This window comes from Nannospalax galili, unplaced genomic scaffold (genome assembly GCF_000622305.1).
Source record: "Nannospalax galili isolate Female #2095 unplaced genomic scaffold, S.galili_v1.0 scaffold444, whole genome shotgun sequence".
Classification (NCBI taxonomy): Eukaryota; Metazoa; Chordata; class Mammalia; order Rodentia; family Spalacidae; genus Nannospalax; species Nannospalax galili.
The window spans coordinates 1,289,792-1,300,493 of record NW_008354022.1 but is presented as its reverse complement, the minus strand read 5'-3'; the positions used below and the strand labels follow the sequence as shown (position 1 = coordinate 1,300,493).

At 42.6% G+C, this 10,702-nt stretch overlaps 1 protein-coding gene across 1 annotated transcript in view; it reads left to right on the top strand.

Moving 5' to 3' along the window:
- Auts2 (activator of transcription and developmental regulator AUTS2) overlaps positions 1 to 10,702 on the top strand; it is a 1,247,925-nt gene that overhangs the window by 620,560 nt on the left and 616,663 nt on the right. The gene's annotated exons all lie outside the window — the stretch shown is intronic.

Sequence of the window (10,702 nt, the reverse complement as noted above, 5' to 3'; positions counted from 1 at the left end):
ATTACCTTTAAGCAAGCCAAGACACAGAGTCCCCGCCTCTTTGGTTTCCCCCACTATTACAAGCATGGTAGTTTCTACTGCACTAGAAAGGGATTTTAGTGGAGAGTTTATTTTTTTCTGTTACAGTAGTCAAATAGGCTGTTCTAACATAAATAAATTAAATATTATTAATATAAATCTATAGTACCAAATGTATCAACTGGATGCTTAGTAGGTATTACAAAGTCCAATCATGCCTCCATTGTTGTAGGACAGCATGTTGGGGTTTCAGAATGCCGGGCCATGAGGGGCAGCCTCAGACAGCCCTCTGTGACTCCTGGGTTGTTCATGACTGACTTTTGATGGGCTCAGCCTCCTGCAGTCTGGCTTTCCTGACTGGCCCTCACTTCTGTTTACCTTGGCCACACCTTTGGCTTAGCTAGACACCACAGGTTTGTACCCTCATCTCTCTAGCCCTGGTTGTCTTCCTGTGGTATTTTATGGCTCTGAGAAAACTGGAGCTAAAGCTTGGGTGGCCAACGGCTGGCTGCACCTTGCCAGATGTGGACAAGCGGAGAAAAAGTGTGGGTTTTCCACCATGCATGTTCCTTACCATTCACATATCTCTGAGTCCAAGTGAACTCTGCCTTGACTTCAGTGGCTCCTTCCTCAGGCCCTGAAGGATGTATGTTGGTTACCATTGTGAGGTAAGACATCTAGCCAGGCCTGTTGGGAAGAGGATACAGTACTGTGCACCTCTAGTCATGTCACCTTCACAGACAAGAAGAGATACTGAGACCTGTGTCAGACTTCCTGTGAACATCTGGGCAAGTCCATGGTCCTGTGTGCTAGTGCATATGTGTGCATGTGCATGTGAAGGCCAGAAGTAAAGCTTGGGTGCCATTCCTCCAGTACTGTCCACCTATATTTTCTGAGACAGTCTCTCACTTGCTAAGAATTGGTCATGTAGCCCAGGCTGGCCAGGGAGCCCCAAGGATCTGCATGTCTCCACCTCCCCAGCACTGGGATTACAAGCACACATCACCACACCTAGCCATCTTTTTCATGAGGTCTGGTGATAGGACTCAGGTCCTCCCTTTACTCACAGCCATCTCTCCAGCCCCCATGTGTATTATTTTTTATAACACACTGATTTGGTTGATGTTTGCTGCAAATCTCTGCCTTACCTCTCCACAGTTCTGGCAGAGAGTGGTCCCCTGGGCCCATGGACTCACCTTGTGTGGTGCAGTTTGCCCAGAGACAGGAATGAGAGACAGATTCCACAGAACAAAGACTCCTTTCTTCTGAAAGCCAATCTGAGTTTAGTCTGCATTTTCTGCCCTAGTGGGAATGGCGGGACCTCGAGACCAGCCCTTCCCAGCTGGCTGCTGGGTTTGGCATACAATGCTCATTGCAAATGCTGGGATTAATGCCGTGGTTAGGCATGAAGATTCTTTCATGGTGGCATTTATCTCTGTCCAGACTCCTTCAGATGTAGTGTTTGTTAACTCTCTGGTGTGGGCAGCGGTTGGAGGGGCAGGGATACTGCTACCAAGGAAGAGCACCCATAACTTCCACGTGACTCTGCACAAAGGAGACTTTCTTCACTCCTCCTGGTCCTTGTGGTTAGCATAGAAATGGTTTATTGTGAAAGTCTTTCAGTCACAGGTCTTTCTAAGGCATAATTGTACCCTCTGGGGAAACCAAAATAAATACCACCCTAATAAACTTCAGATTCTTCAAAAATAAGTTATCCGATTGCATTTCTGTATTGGCAGGAAAGCATGAGGGGTTGGCGTGAGTGCTCTTTCTGCTTTGAATTACTCCCCAAGCTTCCCTATCCCAATTCAGCCCTAAAATGGAAGAAAATACTTTATCATTCAAAGAAATGAACATCGGGACAGAACTCAAGTCTTTCAGAAGGACTGGCAAGGGAGTTTTGTCTCCAACTTGGGAATTATTTTTATTTTTTTTTAACTTGAAAATACTTTTATTCATTCTTTGATAATTTCATACAATGCATTTTGATCATATTTAGACCTCCACCCCCATCTCCACCTCTACCTTACTATTCCCGCACAGGACTTCATGTCCTCTGTTATTATTTATTTTTTAAAGGCTTATTAAAGTCTAATATGTGTTTCCTAAATGCTCTTGGGTGTGGGTCTGTCTTTCAGAATCTGATCAGTATAGCAGACATCACACCCTTAAAGAAAACGACTCTCCCTCTCCCAGAAGCCATCAAGTGCCAATGGATCCTCAGCTAGGCCTGTAATTTCTTGCATACCTCCCCATTCATACTGATTTTTTGTCTGGCTTGGGCTTGACAGGTCTTATGCGTGCTGTCACAAGAGCTGTGGGTTCATAGGTGTAACTTCTCTGTTATGTCCAGACAACATGATTCCCTTGCATTCATCCACCACCTCTGACTAAAAATCTTTCTGCCTCCTCTTCTGCAGTGATCCCTGAGCATTGGGAGGAGAGGGTGTGATGGAGACATTCCATTTAGGGCTGAGCACTACAGTCAAGCAGGGTGTGTCATGCATGCTTATTTGTAGCTGAGGTTAATGATGTTTATCATACAGTGGAAGATTTTTGATGTAATTTCCCTGAAGTCTAATTCTAGCCTGGGCTCACCTAGTCATCTTGCTAGTGCCCCACCCCTTCCTTTGCTGTTCTGCCAAGCCTTTGCTTCCCAGTTGTTGAGAGTGAGGATGCAGCTCAGTTGGTAGAGTGCTTGCCTCCCCAGCAGAAAGCCCTGGGTTTGATTCCCAATACCACATAAACTGGGCATGGTGGTACACACATGTAATTCTAGCATTTGGGAGATAGTGGTAGGAGGTTCAAGGTCATCCTGCACTACAGGACAATTTGAAGATCAACCTGGGTTATATAAGACCCCATCTCAAAAATTTTTTATGAAGTACATATTTTTATGATACTGTTATCTAACTAAAAAAAACTTAAAATCACCTCCCTCTTGAGTTGTCTGCTGGCCAGCTCTTTCCAGCTTTTGAAGGCCTGTCTACTCACTAGTCCCACCCTTCTCTGACCCACAGCTCCTCTGAGTTGGGGGACCCAAGTCCACAGCATCCGTATTTCCATTTTGCAGAAAACGGCAGAGAAATGAGGCCAGTGGTTTGATAAATTATATCAAAAACTAGTCCCTTCATGCTAATGGAGCATGAAGAAGCTGATGTACTGGAGACGATTTGTAATATTTCATATTTCTCTGAGGAGAAGAATGATAAACCTGATGATGTGTGATTTATTCCTGTTTCCTCAGATGAGGAAAAAAAAAATTTGTCAAGTCAACCTTCCTGCTTCTCGCTCCCAGAAGCAGCCGCAGTTTTACACTGGGATGGGAGGCTGAGCTTGTTTTGAGAAATGCCACTGATTAATGACCACACCTTTGGCATTTGGTTGAGAGAGGGTAATTATGCCAGCATTGCCACTATTTCATCATTGCTATTTTATGGCTCTCCAGCACCAGGTGACAAATGTGTTAATTATTACATTTCTGATCCAGAGCCTTCCTGGCTGCCTCCTCCCCTCCTGGCTGTGGCCTTTAGTCATTCCCAGCAGCCCAGCCTTGGACAGCAGTAAGTTCTGCAATCAGAGAGCAGCTCTGTGAAACCATGCTGAGAGGGACATGGTTATCAGCCCTGCTGTGTGCAGACTCTAGCCATGGGGGACCTGGTTAATTCCCTTTCCTCTTCCTCCTGCCCATCACCCTTTGGGTCAAGTGCTGCTCAAAGCTAGAAGTCCTGTGTGCTTCTTTAATAACTGGAAATGGCGCCCCTGACTGGGCCATTTCACTCTAAATAGCCCCCTGGAGGAGGTTGGAAACAGAGGTTGTCATAGGCAAAGAGATTTAGCAGGTAGAAATGCTCTTTTTCTTTCCTTTCTTCTGTTTCCTCCCCCCCCCATCCTTTGCCTATTCTTTTCCTTTCTCTTTCTTTGCTAACCCTTCCTTTTGACCACCACCTTGAGCAGAGCAACTGTTTACAGACCCTACCCAACTACTTCCTTTCTGGACTCTAACACTTTTCTTAACACCTGCCCATCTGTTTTCCCAAGAACCCTGTTAATAATTTGCTACTTTTACTGGTTTGATTATATATTATGGATACTAAAAAGCTTAAGAGTCCTCTTTACAAGGAAAACAATTGTGGTTAGAAGACTTTTAGAGACCCATTATAGAAGCCCTAAAAGAAGCATGAGTAGAGTTTTGCTGGAGCTGGAGGGGGAGGCCTTCAAGGATTCAGAAGATCCTTGAGTGGCCATTTTCTCCTGTTAGGCTGAATCAACTCAATGAGTAATTAGAGGTAAGCTGCCCACTATCTAGGCTCTTTATCTTGTCTGAAATTGCATTCTATTTCAAGTTTGCTATGATTCTATTTAAAGCTACCATAGATCATTTCAGGAAAACAGACTTCACTGTAGATATCAACTTCAGGGTTGTTTTTTGTTTTGTTTTGTTTTTGAGTACTTATGTTGCCCAGGCTAGCCTTGAACTCCCTCTGTAGTGGAGGGTGACCTTGAACTCCTGGTTTTCCCATCTCTAACTCCCCCATTGGTAAGGTCACAGGCGTGTCCCACCATACCCATTGAATGTAGTATTGGGGACCAGACTCAGGGCTTCATGCTTCTAGGCAAGTGCTCTACCAACAGAGCTGTATTCCAAACCCTAGAAATTTCCTCTCAAATTCAATTTTTAAGTTAACAAGACAAAATAATGAGCTGCATTAGAAATTTCTTAAAGACAAATTTGAAAAGTTCTTACATTTTTTTTAAACAAAAGACCATGTACACCCATAAATTAGTTTGGTTTGTTCTACAGATGAGAAAAAAATTAACTTACCCTTCTTAGGTTCATGACTCAGACCCCTATAAGAAAAAACAGATTAATGAGCGAAAAAGACAAATTCATTTAATAAATTTCATATGAGGAAACCTTGAAACCTACGTTTGTTTTTTAGTTGTTGTTTTGAGACAAGGTCACACATAGCCCGGGCTGCCTCAAACATGTTTCTAAGAGGGTAATGTTGAACTTCTGGTCCTCCTGCCCCTACCTACCAAGTTCTGGCATGACAGACTTGTACTACCACAACTGGATAACATGTTCTGTGGATCAAACCCAGGGCTCCCCGCATGTTAGCCAAACACTCTACCAGCTGAGTTACCTCCCCATTCTGGAGGAGGGTATTTTTATGCTGAATTTGATGAACAGTGAAAATTCATAGCAGTGGACTGAGAAAATATGCCCAGTCCTTCATCTTCCCTGTAGACATGAGGATGTTTCTTTCCTGTGGTCACTTAGAGGCATTTGTCACAGAAGGGTCTCATGTCCCCCCTCTATGAAACTTTAGAAAACCTTCCCTTGGTTTTATGACTTGTTGCATGCAGGGTGTGTAATGAGAATGTCAAAGCTTCCTTCATGAAGCTTCTGTTCTCCCCATGTCAAGATCACCCATTTTTGCTTTTTGGTTGTGAGCTCAAGCCTTTAATGCTGAGCCTCCTCTCTAAAACAAGATCACCCATTTGGGGGTGGCATGCACTAACTGCCATTAGTTTCAACACAGAAGGTTGTCTGAATGGAAACCTGAATTTTCTTCGAGTAATTTAACTGTTCCTTTTTTTTTTTTTTTCATGTCCTGGACAGCAAGCAACAGTGACATTATGCAATGTCCAGTGATGAATGTTTAAGTACTGTTTATGCACAGCATCCTTTAAGATGCACTGTTTTTAACTTAGCATTGTAGTAATAATATTGCAAAGGGCTTTAACTATACCACTCATTTTCTCAGTTGCTCTCCTTGGGGGAGCCATCTTCTGTGATTGTACTGGAGCTGGGGTTTGTTTGTTAAGGCAGGATGTGGACCCTAGAATGTAGTACTGAAACAATTCATGTGCCTACATACCCACCTGAAACTCACAGCTGGAAGAACTCCTGTCAAATTAGCAGTAGTGATACACAAGACCTGCACAAGATTCAGCCAGTCAACATTCCATTGTGAATCGAGGAGGGGCTCACTGGGTTCCACCCCTCCCTGAGTATCTGTAGACTATTAATGGTTGCTGAGTAAGACCCACCCCTCCCTGTGAATCAATAAGTAGTTCATGCTTGCTCAGAGGAGGGGCTCACGAGGCCCCACTTCTCCCTGAGGATTTAAAGACAATTCATGGTTTCTGGGAAGGGACTCACAAGGCCCCACCCCTCCCTGAGGATTTAAAGACAGTTCATTATTGCCAGGGAGGAACTCACAAGGCCCTGCCCCTTCCTGAGGATTTATAGACAGATTATGGTTGCTGGGGAGGGACCTCCCTGAGGATTTATTGACAGTTCATGCTTACTGGGGGAGGAGGAGACATTTTCTTCAGTGGTGTAGTTACTGGTAAGGTGCCCATGGAATAATCCCTCACACGTGCCACTGTAAACAGCCCTAGTTGAACTCATTGGGTGACCAAAGCAAAAGACATGAAGGTGGAAGGGGGCTACTTGGGAAGAGGAAGGGACTCAGGTAGTGTGTGAGGGAGACAAGAGAGGGTAATGTGGTGACTATGATCACAATACATTATTATACATGTATGAAAATGTCATAATGAAGCCCATTAGTATGTATAATTAATATCTGCTAATATAAAGAGTTTGCATGAAGTATTGTCAGTGATTAACCAGGCAGTCACTGTCCCCCAGGCAGTGTACATTAGGGTCTGAGAAACCTCTGTAAGCATGTTTACAATTCTACCACAGCATTTTCAGGTAGTAGAACTAAATCTCAGATGTCTACTTGTAGAAGGAGATTCTGACAAGTTTTCCTTCAGGAAGTCCCACAGATCTGTACCTCCACAATTCATTTCCATGTGCGACTTGGGCATACTTGAGATTGGTCAGGTCTTTACAAAAGCTTTTTTCTGTTCTTTTGCTGAGGAGCATATGAAAATAAGTAATGTGCTGGTGCTTGACCTCATGAGTAAAACCATTTGGTTCCATTACAAAGGAATATTAAACCAGGCATGTTGGTGTACTCCATTAATCCTAGCACTTGAGAGGCAGAGGTAGGCAGATCTCTGTGAAATCAGGCCAGCCTTGTCTGTATAGTTCCAGGCCAGCCAGGGCTATGCAGTGAGACCCTGTCTCAAAACAAACAAGCTAACAAAAACCAATTAAGATGACAACCATAATAAAAACATTACATTGTCATAGAATATAGAAAGTATCATTCAGACTCACCTCAGAGCAGGTGAGACCCTAGCTTAGGGTAAAGGCAGAGCTTAGGGTGAAGCTGGGCTAGCCTTCTTCAGAGTTCCCATACCCAAGAGAAAATTTCAGCTTCTGACCTGCATTCTTTCTTGGTCTATGGATCCCTATCTTGTGCCCTCTAGGGGAGTTTTTCTTTATTGTCAGTCTCTCCCAGTAGAATGTAAAAACATGACAGTCTTGCCATGCTTTTGCTTGTATACCCTGTTTTAACAACATGACCTGAAACATCCTTTATATACATGTATCTCTGAATGGATGAATATGTCTATGAAGCAAGGAATCCTAACACAAAACTCCCTTCCACTAGACCAGGCAGGATTTTGAGGCTTAAGTCTCTCTTTTGATTCAAAGTCTTTCTAAAAGCAGAGTTTCCCTGGTACTGATCAAATGATGACAGAAAAGGAGGACCTGATGGCTTTGTCTTCTTGGAAACTTGAAGTGTGTCCCTGAGGAAGCTCAGAAGGTCCTTTTTCCAGAAACATTAGATTTCTTTTTTTGTGACTGAGCTGGAGACTTCTGCACATTTCTTTCAGTGTTTCCTTTTCAAGCCAATATTTGACATAATCTTCTCTTAAATAGCAATATTCATCTTAATTATAATCCACACTTGGATGTAATACAGATTTACTACCACATGTGACTGCTGTGTACTTTTTTAAATATTCAACACCCAGTCCTGTGCATTGTAGTTATGTGTGTGTGTGTGTGTGTGTGTGTGTCTTGCTTTCTCATTAAATTTTAAACTCTGTGAAGTAATGTTTTATTTTATATCTGTATTGCTAATAAAGGGTGGATCTTAATAGGCCCTTCATGAATTGTTGCTCACAAGGGTACTGAGGGAATTTATTTACAGTACCCATGGTGTTGTGGTTTGATTACGAATTGAAAAGCTCATGTGTTTAAACAGTTAGTCCATGGATGGTGGCATTTTTTGGAAGACTGTGCAACCTTTAGGAGGTGGAGCCTTACTAGAGGAAGTGGCTCATTGGGGGTGGGTCTTGAGGTTTTGTAGCAGGCCCCACTTTCTGTTCACTCTCTGCTTCCTGCGTGCAGATGCACTTTGACCGGACAGCCTTCTGCTTCTGCCTCCATGTCTTCCTGCCATGTGGACTGTATCCCCTGGAACTGTGAGCCAAAATAAACCTGTCCTCCTTTAAGTTGCATTTGTTAGGTATTTTTTATCACAGCAATGAGAAAGCAACCAAGACATAGTGTACCTCACTTATCCTTTGGTGAGGGCAAATAATCTGAGTGGTCGAAACCAGTGGTTTTGGTGTGTGCCTGGATGACATATTTGTTGTTGTTGTTGTTGTTGTTTTCTGACAGTAATTAAGAATATGCTCAAGACCTATGAGGCCCTTTGTGGTGTGTGAGGCCACTCACTGGTCTCTGTAATGATAGAAGGACTCAGATGTATCACATTTTTGCAAAGGTGGGACAGATTTATTTCATTACAGTTTATTAATGAGGAAGCTAAAATGTGGCCTTTTTAAAGACTATTTACAGTCTAAATCAGTCACCAAGACTTCTTTTTCCCTTCTGCTATGGAGATCATATTGTGATAAACTTTTTAGAAACATTAATAACTTAAGAGTCAAGCCTACATTGTGTTCAGCTTAGAGTCTTTCCATATGAGGATTTGGAAACAAACAGCTGATTAAATTGTGTGCTGTGTGAAGTCTTGCATTGTTCTTGGAATACATCAGGTCTAAAAGCAGAGTGTAAAATGAAGCCAGGTCTGGAGGTAGAGGCAAACAGATCACAAGTTTAAGGCCAGCCTGGACCTACACGGTAAGTTCAAGGCCAGCCTAGGCAACTCAGTGAGACCTTATCACAAACAAACAAACAAACAAACAAACCTATGTCTACTGTTTAGGAATGAGTGTTTCCAAAAGCAATATAGCCCATTTTAAAAGAAACCTTTATAGATAATATTTTAGTATGATTGAAATTTTGACAACAATGGTGGTAAAAAGTAATTTATCATTGTCTTGGACTAGGTCATTCTTGAAATATGTGATCCATTTGTGTGTGTATGTGTATGCATTTAGTCTTAAAGATTTATTTTCATTTTATGTGTGAGGGTTTTGCCTGCATGTATGAATGAGCACCATGTGCATACCTGGTGCTGGCAGAGGCCAAAAGAGGGCATCAAATCCCCTGGAACTGGGGTTACAAATGATTGCGAACTGCCATGTGCGTGTTTGGAACCAAACAAGGGTCCTGTGCAACAATAGCAAGTGCTCTTATCTGCTGAACCATCTCTCTAGACCATGTGTGTATTTAAATACATATGCATGTACACATGTGTATGTACGTATATGTAGTGGGATTACATTTGGACAGGTAAATATAATGTAAAAAAGAGTTAAAAATTGTGTTTGAAACCTTAGAAAAATTATAGATAGTAGAATTTTTTTTTTATTCAGGTTTTCCTCAGAGGCTACCTATGAGACATATTTCATTGGTTGATTCCTGTGGTGGCTTAAATGAGAAACTTCTGGGATTGGAGCTGTGGCTCAGTTGGTAGAGTGCTTGCCTAGTTTGCATGAAGCCATGTCATCCCAGCATGGAGTGCTTAGAGGCATGCTTGGCTGCATAGTGAGCTTAAAGCCAGCTTGGGCTACATGAGACCCTGCATCCACAAAGGAAGCTTTTGTAAGGATTTGATGAGTCTATTTTCTATTGGGATAAGGCTTTCTTAACTCTTGTCTGAGCTTCTTTACAAGTCAGGCATTGGTTGTTGCTCTGTCTTATATTTGTTGCTTACTGACACTCCTGTACAGAAGGTCCGGTGTCTAGATGCTACAACAACCTAGAGTGGTAACGACCGCACTGCCACACTTTACTCAGCATCATTTCAATAACCATTTACCTCAGAGCAGTTCTTTGAGAACTGTACTTTCATTATTCCTATTTTCCAAGTGTGGAAACTGAGGCAGCACCGGTGAAGTGACCTGTCTGAAGTCTAGTAGCTCATACATAGAAAATCTGGATTTAAACTCGTATTCTGGCTCTGTTAGCTATCTCTCTCCTCTCTCTCTCTCTCTCCCTCTCTCGCTCTCTCTCTCTCTCGCTCTCTCTCTCCCTCTCTCTCTCCCTCTCCCTCTCTGTCTCTGTAATTCTGTTCCTCTCTCCCTTTCCTTCTTTCCCTCACTTTCTCTTCTCTCCCTCCATCATATCAAACTCATGCTTATAAATCCATATTATTAATAAACATATCAAAACCTTGAGATTTAATGAAGAGGCAACAGTCATTGCATTCACTTCCCCCTCCCTCCATGCTCATTAGTAATGATAATACTTTGACAATTATTGAATGCCTGCATGGAACTCGTTATGAATATGCATATTCAACATGAATGTGAAAATGAACAGAGATGACAATTATTGAATGCCTTTTCTAGCACTTGCTAAGTACCCCTGTATGGAGAGGAGAGCTCATCAGTGGAGGTG